The sequence below is a fragment of the Rattus norvegicus genome, chromosome 3 (genome assembly GCF_036323735.1).
Source record: "Rattus norvegicus strain BN/NHsdMcwi chromosome 3, GRCr8, whole genome shotgun sequence".
Lineage (NCBI taxonomy): Eukaryota > Metazoa > Chordata > Mammalia > Rodentia > Muridae > Rattus > Rattus norvegicus.
Genome location: NC_086021.1, coordinates 174,414,991 through 174,430,699, shown reverse-complemented (window position 1 = coordinate 174,430,699; position 15,709 = coordinate 174,414,991). Strand labels below are relative to the sequence as shown.

Here is a 15,709-nt window from a genome sequence, read left to right as displayed (position 1 = left end):
GGTGGATGAGAGCTTCCTGTCTGTTCTGCACCGCCCCCCTCTCCAGGACACAATCTGGCACTGCTGTCTGGTGCAGTAATTACAGGGTGCGGAGTGGGCCCTCACCACTCACATGTTGGGTTCAATGACAGCCCCTCACTTAGCAGCAATTACCAGCCAGGCCTAGAGGAGGCCTCCCTTCCCTCCTCCCCCACCCGGTCCACCCAGTTGCCTGGCCTCCTGGTCTAGACTGTCCACCCTCAGCCCTGAGCCCTCCAACCACCCATGCTGTCTGCAGCCACTGCATCTTGGGGGCTGCAGCATCACCATGGCAACTCAGCGTTTGCCCAGGTTGAGGGAAGCCGAGGATGTGACTGGTCTCTCTGAGGCTGTACAGTCTGTCCCCATCTCCAGAGCTGCTGCAGCAGCGGAAAGGGGGCGGGGGTTGACCTAGGTCTGAGTTTTAAGTGCTTACATGCCCACCGCCTCTCCCTGGAGCCCACAGTGAGAGGAAGGTTAATGACCCCAATATACTAGGACGCTTGTGGTTGGTGTGTGGACAAGAACAAGCCAGAGGTTTGCCGAGAGCCTGGTACACCTGCATCTTTAATTCTGCTTCCCTCTCTACCTTTGGGGCTCAGGGGATCATCTCCACTTGTTTCTCCCTCTGCTGTAAAGATTCCAGTGGGCTGAATTTGCCTGGCGCCAGGAGAATTTGCCCTGTGGTACCTGCAAGCATCTTGTTTATCATGAATTGGCACAGGCAAAAGACCTGAGGGTGGCGGATCCGGGATCTTCCTTCCAGGGGGGTGGGGGTGGGGACCAGGGAGTGTTGGGCACATGGCGGGCTGCTGCACTTGAAGACGGAGTCCTTTGTCCTAGCCCAGGGAATGAGAGCAGGTGTGGGGAGGACAGGGCAGAGAGGCCACCCCCTGACCCTCCATGTAAGTTATTTAATGCCAGGTGGCCCGATACAGCTAGGACGCGTGGACCTATTTCATGTTGGCTGTGGAAGCTAATCTCACACAGGCCGAGGATCTAGAAGCCATCCATTTTTCTCTGCCCCAGTGGGCATGTTGCTGGTCCTCCCCCCCCCCACCCCAAAGTCGGTTTCTTTACCCACAAATGGAATAATGCTATCTCCTGAGCAACCGTGGAGACAGAGATGTCTGGAAATCCCCTCAGTGCTGGACACAGTTATTAGCTGTCGGGATGCAGATCGGGGATGTCACAACGTACCCAGGTGACAAGGGAGAGGAGCCTGACTCTTAGGGGAGCCTCTTAACGGTGTTCATTTCACAGGGGAATTTCCAGTAGTGGAGAGAGGGCTCTGTCAGCAAAAAAGCGCTTGCCACCAAACCCGAAACTTGAGTTTGATCCCTGGCCCCACATGGTGGGACGAAACAGCATCTCCCACGGATTGTCCTCTGAGCGCCATAGTGTGGTATTTTACCCATACCTACTCCTCCCTAAGTGCTATTAAAATATCTTATTGTTTTGTTTGTTTTAAGTGTGAATGGGCAGTGCTAGTTGTAACTTTGCAATGATTTGCTCAGTAAAATGGGCTGGTTCCCATCCTCCACCCCCCACCAGCCATGAGTTGCCAGTCTGACCTCTGCCTGCCCCCCAGCCACACAGCCCTGACATCAGCCAGCCCCCCCCCCCCCAGCATCAGAGCAACCAATGAGCTTGACTGCTGTTCCCATGGTTATTTACAGTCTCATTGGCAACCTAATACACTTCCCTAAAACAGGCCAGCAACCCCCAGGCCCTGGCGTCTGGTGGCAGGGCCATCCCTTTCTCTTAGTGTCTGAGAAGAACTCTTAGTGTCTGAGAAGAACACTCCTGCTGGGGACCAGGACGTCTATCAGAGTACACTCAGGAAATGCTTCTGGAGCATCAGCAGGCGCCTGCCTGGTTAAAACCATAGACATCATGGAAGTCATCAAACACCTGCCTCACCCTCTAGGAACGTGTGCAGAGCTCTGAACCCAGAGGCCCCTCTGGGGAGTCCATGGAGAGATATGGAAGTCTACTAGAAAGTAGCCCTGGGCGAGAGAGAAGGCAAGGCAGTCCTAATGCTTAGTCCCCATCAGAGTTACCAGGAGGGACGAGAGGCACCGCTGTTACCTGGTGCTACTCTTGTCACTGGCAGTGGGCATGCCACTGGAATGAGGCATGACTCTCAGTAGACAATTTTCTTCAAGACAGACCCCCCACTGTGTCATGATGTCTTCATTCTCAGGACACCAACCAAGATCCAAAGCCATCAGGGATCTCCGTGGGCCCTGCAGAGAAGATCACCACCTGGCGTGTATGTGCACATGGGTATTCTTTTGAGGAACAGTTTTTACCCCCTAAAAAGTTAGGAGCTGCTGGTCTAAGGATAGCCAGACTTGTCCAGAATGTCAGTGAGCTCAGAAGTATATGAAGGCATGCGGGAAATATGATGGGTAGATGGCTGCGTGGTTGGGTGCATAGATGGGTGGAGGGGTGTGTGTGGACGAGATGAGAGTGTGAGGGGGTGGATGGATGAAATAGATGGGTGGGTGGGTAAATGATTGAGTAGGTGGATGGACAGATGAGGAAATGGGTAAGGGGATTGGTGGGTGAGTGGATGGATAGATAGATTGATGCATAGATGGATAGATACACAGGCAGACAGACAGACAGACACATCAATACATAGGCAGATGGGTAGATAAGGAAATGAATAAGTACATGGATGGACGGAGGGATGGGTGGGTGAAAGGAGGGAGGGATGGATGGATGAAGGGAGGGATGGATGCATGGATGGATGGATGGATTGATGGATGAAGGGAGGGATGAGTGCATAGATAGGTGGGAGAGCAGGTGGGTATGTAGGTGTATATACATGTATGTAGGTGTATATACATGTATGTAGGTGTATGTATATATGGATGCATAGGTTGGCAGATGGATAGGTGGTGGTTGGTAAGGAGATAAGTAGACAGTGGTAGGATGGGAGACACAAAAGGGCACAACCAGTTGTCTGGGACCATGTAGGTCAGGAGAGCCACTTTGAGACAGGCCTGACCTTGTGAACTTCCTCAGGACAATATAGGAGCTTACAGGGACAGAAGGGAAAAAGCATGGCCCACAAAGGGCAGAACGGACATAAAGGCACAGAGGTCGAGTAGGTGTCGGGGTGGTGCTCGGACTTTCAGATCCAGTTCACTGTGGCTGGGTGGCAGTGCACAGGAGAGGGCTGGGGAGTAACAGGCTTGCTTCTGAAAACGGCATGGCCGCCAGAAGGTATTCTGACAGGGATGTCCACTTCGAGGACCAAGTGTCTCGTCTCCCTCACTGTTCCCTCAGCAGTGTGCTCGCACAGGTCCTGAGGAACACTCACACCAAAGCTTTGCCACCCTTTGCCCATCCGTGCCACCCCTGAATGCTTTAGCCCGCACTGGGAAGTAACCACTTCCCAGTTACTTAAAGTCTCAGTTTCCAGATTACAGAATGGGCTGAGAGAGATTTGTCTGCTTGCCCAAGATCACTTGCCCAAGGTCACTTACTCTGGTCACTGAATGGAGTCCTTCCTCCCAGAGCCCCAAGGCTCCATCTCCCCAGCACTGCCACCTCCAAGGAGGGATGCCAGGGAGTTTCGATGCCCTCCTGCCAATTAGGCCCCTCTGCCTAGGGGGCAACAGGAATAGCCTACCACAGGAGGCTGAGGTCTAGCAGGGCAGGGCCCCCTGCTGTTGTCTTTTGGCCCTAAGAGGAATCCCCCACTGAGCCTTACCCATCCTGTTCCCAGCTGCCCCATGAATTAAACATGCCCCCGTGGTTAACTCAGTAATGCTTTTATTAATAGTTAATTACTCAACGTGCACTGGGGAAATGAGACTCACTCAGGCCTCGTAAATTAAGGCAGTGATCTTGCGAAGGAAACCAATGGGAGTTCATTACCCAGCCCTTCCCTCACTGTACCTCTGGGCTTGCCATTTAGCAGTACTAATCGAGACGTGCTGGGTGGCAGGGTGAAGGGACAGGGACTTTGTGCAGGGAGATGGTGCTGGAGGACAGCATCTGGGCAAGAGGAAGGGCCCAGGGACAAGGGTGATGTGTGGCTAGGAAATGTTACTCAGCACTTTAGCAGCTCACGGCCGTGTACCCTGTCACCTCCCAGGATTCCCTGACAGGGCAAGGCTGCCCGCCCAGGGTCAGGAGCTCTCCCACTCAGTCCAAACCTGAACCTGGCTGCTGCCAACACACACACACACACACACACACACACACACACACACACTTGTGCATGCACACACAAACACACAATTCACACCTTCACACATACACACACACTCATGTGCACACATTCACACACACACAAACTACACATACACATTCACACACACATTCACAGACACATACATTCACACACACAAATGCACACGTACACATTCACACACATTCACACACATATACACACATTCACACACACATACACATTCACACACATATACACACATTCACATGCACACATACACACATTCACACACACATATACACACGTTCACATGCACACATACACACATTCACACACACATCCACACACATTCACACTCATGCACACACACATATACATTCACACTCATGCACACACACATACACACATTCACACACACATCCACACACAGTCACACTCATGCACACGCACATACACACATTCACACACACACAAATTCACGCACCTGCATGTACACACGTACACATACACACATTCATGCCCTCATGCACACACACATGCACATGCACATATGCACGTATGAGTAGACTCCCATCAAGACTCTGTTTCTGCCTTTCTCATTTCACAGGTGTCAAGACTTCCTCTTCTGTGTTTTCGTTGTGGCTGAAGCCAATTTCCCATCCCGAGTCTGCTGCCTGGGCGGATAAGGGTCTAGTCTAACCTGCTTAGCCTTTCTAAATTTAACCCTCTCTCGTGTGTTTTGTTTCCCAGGAGACAGAAGCCCTGGGAAAAGCCCATCTCCCAAGAAAAGATAGCCACTTCGTACTCTGAACCAACTGAGTGCCAAGACCTGTCCTTGGGGGTCCATGTTTACCGATTTCCACCCAGGAAACCCTACTTTTCTGACCCTCCTCTTCTGAAAGGGGAAATAGTAAGACTTCTTTTCTGGGGTCATCAAGTATGAACTCTGTTTCAAACATACAAATTTCTCATGGCTGCATTGTTTGCTTGGGAGGGGTGTGTATGTGTGTGTGTGTGTGTGTGTATGTGTGTGTGTGTGTGTGTGTGTGTGTGTGTGTGGTTTGGGGGCAGGGTACATGCCCATGGGTGTGCTATGTGCACCTGTGTGTGGAGGCCAACAGACAACTTGGTGATTTTCTCAGGTGATTTTTGTTTTGTTTTCTGAAGAGTCTCCCCACTGGCCTGGAACTCATTCAGTAGGCTAAACTGACTGACTGACTGACTGACTGGCCAGTGATCCAGGATCCAGGGTCCGCCTCTCTCTGCCTCTTCTGCTTCTCTTCTCACCCTCTATCCCCTTTACCCACATGGCCCAGCTTGGATTACAAGTATGTGTTAGTTACACTTGATTCTTTTCTACACTTGATCTTAGCCAAAAGGCCGAGAAGCGATGATTCTTTTCTTAAAGGAAAAGAAAGGACGCCCTCTCCCCACCACCCCACAAGGGGCAAAGAGACTTCTTGATGATGGTGTTCTTATATCAGTCAGGGGCAGAGCGGTGTTCACCCTAGCTTGATGTCTGGCTGGGTAGTCAAGACTGTTTTATGCCTTGGACACATAAAAATCAAATCAAATCCAGACAGCGCCGCCCAGGAAGAGGACAGCCAGAGACCTGCTTTTCTCCATGCTGCAAGGTGTGGGCAGGGAAAGATGCCCACAGATCAGCCTTCCACCCCATGGCACAGACAGGCCATAGACACACAGAGCCCCACCTACCACCATGCAGACAGAGACCTGCAGACCACCATGCCACCACCACCCCTGCCCCGTGTCCCCTCCCCTGTGCAGGGCACAGGCGGGTGTAGGCATCTGCTTACCTCCACACCATGCAGTGCGGATGGAGGTTGTCACTCAGGGGCCCACCAACCACATGGCCGGCCTGCAGCGGGAGCCATCGCAGTGTGCGAGTCTGTGGTGGCCAGGTGGGGGGGGGGGAGTGAGCGCTTGAGCATTATGAAGAGAGATGGAACTGGAGACTCGAAGGGTGGAGAGGAGGAGCCTGTTGTGGATGGCCAGCCTTGCCACCCAGGGCCATACTGAGGTCCAAGCCCGAGCTGCTGCTGGGGGTCACCTCTGGGTCCATGGCTACACAGCACCAGGGGTTAGTGTGATATCCAAGGCTCAGATTACCATTAAACAACACGGGAATGTCCCTGGCTAGGGCAGCTTCCCAGGGACCACATGGATGTCCAGGGGCCGTGCAGAACTGGTTCTACTCCTCACCGGATGGGGCGCTCTGGAGAGCTGGCACCACCTTTCAACAGTGGCAGTGGTTGGAAGAGCAGGGCCTGTACCTCACCCAGGCAACACAGTCAAGCTGGCCCTGGGGGCAAGGGATGGGGGTTGGGGGTGTGAGTGCGGAAAAGCTGTCTCCTTTATAGGAACGTTGCTCACTGGGTCATAAGCAAAGGCAAGCTAGCCCTGCCCCCACTGGCTGCAGCACTTGGGAGAGCAGGCACTGCATCTTGCCCGGGCAGCTCAGTAGGGCTGGCCCTAGTCAAGAGGGGACTGGTGAGCTGGCCCCAAGGGCAAGATTTGAAAGAGCTGCCACTCTTTGCTTGTCTGCCATGAGGTGGTGTGGGTTCAGGGGTGATGCCCTCCCTTCCTCATCCCTTGCCACCTGCAGCAGTCGAAAGAGCTGACCCAGGGGTGTGTGAGAGCAGGTGAGCTGCAACACTCTAGAGCAGGCCCTGTACCTCACCTATGCAACACAGTGGACCTGACCTTGAGAGGGGTGAGCCAACCCAGAGGCTCTGAGAGCAAGAGAGCCGGCCCAGCCCCTCATAGCTGCAGCACCTGGGAGAGTGGGCTCCAGGCCTTCACTAGGCAGCATGGTGCAGTTGGCTCTGAAGGTGTGGGTGGGTGAGCTGGCCCTGAGGGCACCAGAGCAGGAGAGCTGAGCCTGCCTCCTGCCAACAGCAGCATTGGGTGGATCCGAGCTGGAGCAGGACTGGAGAGCTCGCTCTGGTGGTGTGGGTAAGGGTGAGCCTGCACACTGGCCAGCTCGGCTACTACCCAGCCCCAGATCCAGGACTCTGAGTTGGCCCACTCCAAAATGTATGTCATCTGCGAATGACTGGGACCTGTGAGAGGGTAAGTCCTACTGAGCCAAAGCTGCAGGACCTCCATGACACAGGGCAACAACAGGATAACCTAGAGGATTCCCGGAGAGGATCCACTATTGATGCTGTCACCGAAGCCAGAGGTCTTAAACTAGACCAATAACTCAGTGCAATGAACATTTGCAAGTGAAGATGTGTGGACGGAGGATACACTGAGGGACACACTGTGATAGACACTCTACAGATTCCATGATGAGATGTTTTTCTATGCTTTGCTTTTTTGTGTGTGCGTGCCTGCGTGCCTGCAGAGTGCGTGCGTTTTATTTGGGGGGTCGGTTGCAAGAGCAAAGGGCAGATATGCGGGGACAGGACATAAGTGGTATTGGGTATATGATGTGAAACAATAAAATTCTTTTAAAATAAGAATAAAAGCAATGTAGATGAGGTCATTGAACTCAGGTCCTGATGCTGAAACTAAAAGTTCTTTAGCAGCTAAAGTATCTCCCAGTCCTGTTTTAGTCTTGGCGGTTTGTTTGTTTGTCGGAGCCCAGGTTTTATTCTATAACCCAGGCTAGTCCTGAACTCATAGCAATCCTCCTGTCTCAGCCTTAGTACTAGAACTACAGGCCTGAGCCAGCACATTTGCCTTTCAGTGGCCACCCTAATTATTGTCTTCCTCACAATGATCTGCCCAGTATGTCTCCACATCACGGATGTGCAAAATGTGTGCGTGTCCTTCGACCTGCCTGGGAACCCGGAACCGGGGACGAAACCAACCTTACTGTTTTCCTTTGATGGGGGCAAAGTAGGGAGCTGGTCCCCCTAGTAGGACAAAGATCTACCACTGGTCACAAAACCTCCCTGAGGACACTGTGGGTGAGACACTTGTGAGTCCCACCATCTAGTTAGGCTAGCCCAAGCTCTGAGTCCTGCCTCAGCCACTGTCAATTGTGTCAGTGTTTGCAGCTAGAAAATGGGCACACAGTGACACCTCCATGGAAGGGCAGCCGTGGAGTTTCTGGAGGGCTGGTATCTAGCTTTCTTTTAGAATTCGCTGTCCCTGGTTTCTTTGTATGACGTGGAGATCAGTAGGGCTTGCCCCCACTATTTGGCAGCGGTCCTGGAAAGTCTGAGCTTCTGGGGGTGTAACACTCCCAAGGTGGCCCCTGACCTAATGAGGACTCTCCTAGGCCAGGCCATGCAGAGGCACTGGGGGCTGATGACTGCCCCATACCCACACCAGTTCCCAACCACTTTAGCAAGTGGAGGTCAGCCTCTGGAAATGACCCCCAAACTGCCAGGGCGCCTCCCTCACAGGCTTAGAGCCTCCCCAGTTTGGGAGCACAAAGCCTCAGAGGAGTGCGGCTTGGGGTTCATCTGTAATATGTAACGTCAGATTTAAATGTCACTGCTGCAGGCAGCTGACCCGGGTTCCCACACAATGGCCCGTGAGGGGTGCCTCCGCCGCCTCTTCATCTTCCTGGCGGTAGCTGACCAAAGGGAGGGAGATTTGGTTTCTTAAAAAACTAAACAGTTGTTGAGCACTCTGGCGTTGCCTGGGCAACAGCCGAGGGGGAGAGAGAAGCATCTTATTGTTTAAAGTTATTCTTGCTCGATTTCAAAGGTCTGCTCTGAAAAGACTGTATTCTCCAAACAGCCCAGGTTCTCCTCTTCAGCACCGGCATGCAGGCAGCCCCCGCTGCCCTCCACCCCATCCCCACTCCAGCCCGAGGCTGTGGAAGGCGACTTCCCTGCTGTCTCCTGGGCATTCGTAGGAGGCCAGCAGGGCTCACCTGTAAAGACACACATTGCATGCTGGGATGCCCCAGCCACTGGCTTCTTTTCCAGTCACTCTGTGACCTGGGCATTTGATCACAATGACAGCGACTTGGGGAAATAGCAACACGCAAAGGCCTGAACTCAAAGGGGAGATCCGCACTGCATTTGAGAGGCAGGCATCTTGATTCTCAACCCAGGGGATAGATGAGGGTGACCATCTGTGGCCGTTACTTGCGGACAGTAGCCCAGGGCAGTCACTGAGATCATTTAAGGAACCGTCAAGCAGGCTGGCATCCACGTTCCTCTGCCCCTCCCACAGCCCCCTGTTGGACTTGCTCGCTCTTCTGTCTTCCCCACGAGGCTGTCATCTCCCTGGCAGCAGGACCACGTCTATTCATCTCTCTATGCTCTTATAAGCCCGAAACCCTTTCAGGAGCAAAGCGAACGCTGAGAACCCAAACAAGACGTACATATATTTTTAATTAAAAATGTTTAGCTTGTGAATACATACGCACGCTACAGGACTCAGAAGCTTCAAGGGACTGAGTATTCTCATGGCATCCACTTGGTCTGCATGGGGAGACTTAGTTCCCTCCTTCCAGAAATGTCTGTCATAACACAAGTGAACATCAAATAAGATGCGTAACTCAGGCCTCAGGCCTCAGTATCTAGCACAGGTATAGCACACAGTGACATGTAAAAGACAGCCAGAGAGAGACTGGGAGAGTAGAGGCATAGAAGAGTGGTGGAGGTCTGGGAGGGTAGATATGTGAGTTCATGGGTGTGTGTGTGTGTGTGTGTGTGTGTGTGTGTGTGTGTGTGTGTGTGTGCTGTGTGTGTGTATGTGTGGTGTGTATGTGTATGGGTGTATGGGTGGGTGGGTGGGTAGATGGGTAGATGGGTGGGTGTATGGGTGGGTGGGTGGGTAGATGGGTAGATGGGTGGATGGATGGATGGGTGGGTAGATGGGTGGATGGGTAGATGGATGGATGGGTGGGTAGATGGGTGGGTGGGTAAATGGGTGAGTAGATGGGTGGATGGATGGACGGGTGAGTGGATGGATGAGTGGATGGATGGATGGATGGATGGATGGATGGATGGATGGATGGGTGAATGGGTGGGTGGATGGATGGGTGGGTGGATGGGTGGATGGATGGATGGTGTCTTAGGGTTTCCATTGCTATGATAAAACTTCATGACAAAAATCAACTTGGGGGGGAAAGGATTTGTTTCAGTTTACAGTTCCACATCACAGTCTGTCATCAAAGGAAATTAGGGCAGAAACCTGGAGGCAGGAGCTGATGCAGAGGCCATGGAGGGGTGCTGCTTACTGGCTTGCTCTTCATAGCTTGCTCAGCCTGCCATGATCTGGGTCCTCCTATACCAGTCATCATCATTATCATCAACAAAAACAAAATACACCATAGTCTTACCTACAGGCTTGCCCACTGGCCTGATGCAACATTTTCTCAAATGAGGTTCCCTCTTCTCAAATGACCCTAAGTTGTGTCAAGTTGACACAAAAGCCAGGTGGCCCAGCTGGATAGATGGGTGGGTGAGTAGATGATGTTTGAACCAGCGAGGGAGAGGGTGGGTGGATGCTTGGTAGGCGTGCGGTTACATAGACAGGTGAGAGCATAAATGAGTGGATGAGTGAGAGATGGGAAGGTGGGGGGATAAATGGATGAGTGGGTGGATAGATGGAAAAATGGAGAGGTGTCTGTACGGGCAGATGGTGAACGGATGGGTGATGGGTAGGCAGGTGTGTGGCAGACAGGTAGATAGGTTCCCAGTTCCCATTTAGTCACCCAACTATCTTCTCTCATCTTCTGACCACACACCAACCGTATGCCACCAGTTCTCCCTTCTCACCTGTGTGAGAGGTCTTTCGGAGAAAGACAGATGACCCAGCATTTGGCACATCAAGTCCCAGGGGCCTGTCATCGCTCAGATGACAGAAATGGGATCTGTGCCTGTGTCCAGTAGAGATTCTATCCCAGTGTTAATGGCAAGACCCAATCACAATGGCTCAAGCCCTTAGAGGTTTTTGTCCCCACCATGGGGAGCCCATCTAGGGGGACTCCCTCAGGATATCTAGGTCTAGGGTGTTCCCGTTCCCTTCACTTTTCCCTATGACATGACAAAAAGGCTCGTGGAGACAGAGGCCTTCAGCATCCTGCCCATGTTCCAGGAAGAAAGAGGGAAAAGAGGGGCAAAAGACTGAGTCAGCCTCCTATAAAAAGCCTGTTCCTGGAAGCCCCACCCGATGACTTCTAATTAGATCTCCATGGCAACCCTTAACCGCAAAGGAGGCTGGGAGATATGGCCTCTAAGCTGGCCATGTTACATTGCAGGCGAGCTTGGGATGCAAGGAGAAGGGGGGAAATGGACCAAGGCAGACAGCTGGCAGCCTCCGCCACGGGTGAAGAATGAGGAGCAAGCTGGCCGGGGACCGAGAGCCCAGCCAAATCAGCCGGGGACAGGCATGGGCCAGGCCGAGCGGGGCGTGGAGCTCCTTCTACTGGTGTAAGCCCAGTCTCCCGTGTCTCCTGGGCAGGAAGGATGTGCCCTCATCATAGTTTCTCAAATGCCTGACCCCTCGCTCCTGCTCTCCCTCTCCTTTCTTGGCTGCGCCCAGCCCCTCCCCCATTTCTTTGCCAATATCCAATATCCTCTTTTCTCCTCTTTTGTTTGTTTGAGTACACATGTGGAGGATGTGTCTGTGGACAGCTGCGGCCCTGCTCTATCTGTCGCTCTCCCCATCTTATTCTTTTGAGACAAGGCCTTTATGAACCGGGAACTAGGCTGGCAGCCAGCCGGCCCCAGCATTCCTTTCGGTCTTCACCTCCCTGTGGTGCTAGGGTTACAGACATGTGACTGTGCCTGTCTCTTCCTGGGGAGTTTGAACGCAGGCCCTTGTTCCTGCTCAGCAAGTGCTCTAATCCACCAAGCCATTTTCCTAGGTCTCCAAGGTGGTCTTTCTTTTCTTTTTTTTTTTTTTTGGTTCTTTTTTTCGGAGCTGGGGACCGAACCCAGGGCCTTGCGCTTCCTAGGTAAGCGCTCTACCACTGAGCTAAATCCCCAGCCCCCAAGGTGGTCTTTCTAACCCACAGATCTGATGTTGTGAGCCTACTCAATGGCAGCCCTCCTCACTCAGAAGGTGAAGCCACGCTTTCCCTGCATCCCCCCCCACCTTCTCTCTCTCTCTTTCTCTCTCTGCCTATCTCTGTCTCTCTCTCTCTCTGTCTCTCTCTCTGTTTCTGTCTCTGTCTCTGTCTGTCTGTCTGTCTGTCTGTCTGTCTGTCTCTGGCACACTTACTTTATTCCAGCCACCCTGGGCTCTCAGCTCCCTCTTAGCCTAGGGTCCTTGTCCCTGTGGCTACCTTTGCCCTCTGTGAACTTGACTGGGCTGCCTTTTTGGAGGCTACCTTTGAGTTGTTGACACAGTGCCCCTCCCCCAGAGGATGTCCTGTCCTGAGCATTCCATCTCAGCCCGGTCTTCTTTGTCACACAGGCGGTGACCCACACTTGAGGCAAGGCGATGTGGAGCTTATGACCCCCTCACAATAATGCTCGCAAAGCAAAGGGAAAAAAAATATGCAGATTGGCAAAGGCAGCTGATTATATGGAAGCACAGTTTTCAAAATATTTGCAAAACAAATATGAGATTCAGTCCCAGATCCACCTTCTCACTAACACATCAGATAGGAAGACCACGAAGCAGTTCCGTTAACTGCCACAATTTCGAAGCGGTGATAAGTGTCAATGATCTTTCGAAATGTCTGCAACAACTACCACGTGACAGGGAATATGTGACTTCGGCAGGTGACAGAGTCACGGGCACCGTACTGCTGCATTCAGCGGCCTCAGCCTGTGTGACTGAAGAGAGACGTTCTGCTTCAGGTGGGAACTGGAGAGACGAAAGTGGGCTGCTCTCCTGCCTTCCCTTAGCTTGCTCCCCGTCAGATTCTCCCAGGACAGCAGAGACCTTGCCTGTCCTGTCCTCGGCTGTGGACACTTCCAGACATACAGGTGGTCAGCAAAGGGTCTTTAGAGCAATCGAGAGACCATGCTGAGGAGATGGGCCCACAGTGAGAGGCCTAGAAGACTGTGCTCCGAATGGCTGAAGCCAGAGGGAATAGACTCACTCTGGGAGGGAGGTCAGCCTGAGGAACAACCGCGTACCCACAAGGCTAGGCTGGCAGGCAGGGTGACTAGAGGTGAGCATGCTGCATGACCGGTCTGAGCATCAATTGTGGATGTCAGCAGCTCCTTTGCTCCCAGCTGCCCTCTGTCCTCCTCGCCTCCCTGGACGTTAAGCAGGGACCTTGGAGAAGCTGGGCCTAGAGTGCTGTCATCAGCTTCCAGCATTTCTGTGATGGTAGAGTGTGCCAGGGACGAGGAGAAGCAGAGGCCAGAGGCTAACAACGTGCCTTGGGAACGTCCCAACAGCAGCTATGGCAGAGAGAACTAGAGTGTGGGATCAGGGAGACAAGGCAGGATAAGCCAGCTCAGCTATCCCAGACTGGAGCAGGGTGTTTGGGGCCCAGATCTCAGTTACCCGGGGGAGCCAGGGGGAAAGCTGCCTTCTGGAACCTCACGTGAGATCCACGCCACCTGTTTGTTGTTATTTAATTTTGAGACCGTGTCAGAGAGACAGGGATGGCTCTGAACTCACTATGTAGACTAAAGATGATCTTGAACGTCTAATCTTCCTGCCTCACGGCTTGAGTGCTGGGATTACAGGCATGTGCCACTAAACTCCATTTATGTGGCGCTAGGGACTAAGCTCAGGACCTCATGCCTGCTGTTGGGCAAACATTCTGACAGCTGAGCTACGTACCCAGCCATCGTCACCCGCTTCCGCGTGTGCCCAGCAGGTCACACTCTAGCCCTACGCCGCTGGCTGTCTCAGTTGCTGAGATGAGGGAATTCCTTCTGCATAGCAGGTTTGAAAGGAGCTCTAAAGGGCGTTGTCTGGGGCACCACCTTTGTGACTTTGTCGCTACTAACATGGGAGAACGACTCGATGACAATAGTCTACCATTTCCCTTCACAAGCCTCTTCCTCAACGGAAAGAGGGTGGAGAATAGATCTAGTGTTAGTATGTGGCCAGTAGGTCGGGGTGGAGAGAGATCCGTGTTCAAATCTCAGCTCTGTGGTTAATGCCTGTATGTCTCTGGCTGAACCACGGCACCTCTCTGAGCCATCTCTCTCTCGTTTCATTAAACAAGGATACCGCTTTTCTTCTGGTAGTGTTTCAAATATTACAGGCTAGAAGTGATGCGAGTAAAGTCCTTAGGACAGGGCCTGACCCCTCATAAGCGTTTAATCAGTGGTGGCCATAAGTGTGTTGTTTATCGCAGCCGAAGCCTTGTGCGGGGAGACAAGGACACAGGTAAGGGGATCACCTGGCTCTCTACTCATCCTTAGAAAATGCCAGGCCTACAGGGGGCCTGGGTTTGCTGCCCTCAACCGGCCATGCTGGTGACAGGGACCTGCATGTATCCTCCAACCTTGCAGAGTTGGACACCTCTGGACAGACAGACAGACGCTGAGCTGTCTTTGAAGAAAGCAACAGTGAGCAGAAGGCCCTCAGCCTGGAGGATTCAGGTCTAACTCACCCAGGGTGGAAAGGGAGAACCAGGATTGCTTTACATGACAGACAAGCAGTGGCTGGCCCTGTGCTCACCCTGGGCTCTGGGCAAGCTTTTCGGTTCTTGAGCTGGGCCCGTTCCTTATGCCAGCATGATCCCAGCACAAAGGTCCTTACTGGAGGACCAGCATCCTAATGAACTGGGGAGGAACTGTGTGGGTCCAACTTTCCTCATACCCAGGCTTTTTAGAAAGTTAGAGGAAGAAGAAAGTCCCATGCTGCTCTGACTCACGTGACGTCAGGAGCCCATTTTACAAAGCCACACCTCGTGCCTCTGGGTTGTGTAGACGAGAGGGCCAGGGTCCTGATGCAGGCCAGCGTGGGTTCCAGGCCCAGCTTTAGACTCGACGAGCATGAGGTGAACTCACAAAGGAAAACAAGGTGATCAAAGACACTCAGCAGCCTGGGATGGAGAACCCAGCCCCCCAAACTCTCATCAAAACCCTGCTTTGCTGTCTCCCTGACAGGGAGGGACCTGACAGTCAGGGCTCACAAATCCAAGTCAGGACCCATGGATGATGAAGTATTTTCTACCCTGGGTATAGCCTACTCTTGTCTCTCAGCCAAACACCCTTGTTCAGGATTCAACTAGTAAAACTGTATACGGCGACCCTCGTTAGCTCATTTCTCCTCGTGGCTCCTCACCCTTCCCACCCTCTGTCCCTGCACAAGAGGGACACCCAGCCCTCAGGATGCCAGGCTGACACTGGCTTAGGGACAGTCTAGTTGTTGGGCTGCACTTTCCAAAGCCCCAGAGAGGCCTCGGCCAAAGGTGCTGACTCAGCAAACTTTAATTTATCTCACAGGCCAGGGGTGCGCATGAAGCAATTAGTGAAATAATGGTTATGTCGCACTAAAAATTATTTATAGAGTCACCGTGCACACAGCTGTGATTAAATTAGACAACCAGGGGGACTTTAACTGCCAGCTGAACTGTCATCCCAGACCCAGGCTCCAGCTGGCTAGGGAGAGGGGCAGAGCGGCTTCTCACACATCCGGTGC

General features: G+C 52.7%; 2 long non-coding RNA genes across 2 annotated transcripts; one reads left to right on the top strand and one right to left on the bottom strand.

Moving 5' to 3' along the window:
* Positions 1–9,511: 9,511 nt before the first annotated feature.
* On the bottom strand, positions 9,512–11,330 carry LOC134486204 (uncharacterized). Its single transcript, XR_010065046.1, has 2 exons — positions 10,924–11,330; positions 9,512–9,659 (listed from the first exon to the last, which is right to left on the bottom strand). It is a non-coding gene; the product is annotated as an uncharacterized LOC134486204 (long non-coding RNA).
* A 111-nt stretch (positions 11,331–11,441) lies between these two features.
* LOC134486205 (uncharacterized) lies at positions 11,442–15,317 on the top strand. The gene is made up of 2 exons (XR_010065047.1): positions 11,442–11,577; positions 12,566–15,317. It is a non-coding gene; the product is annotated as an uncharacterized LOC134486205 (long non-coding RNA).
* Positions 15,318–15,709: the final 392 nt, after the last annotated feature.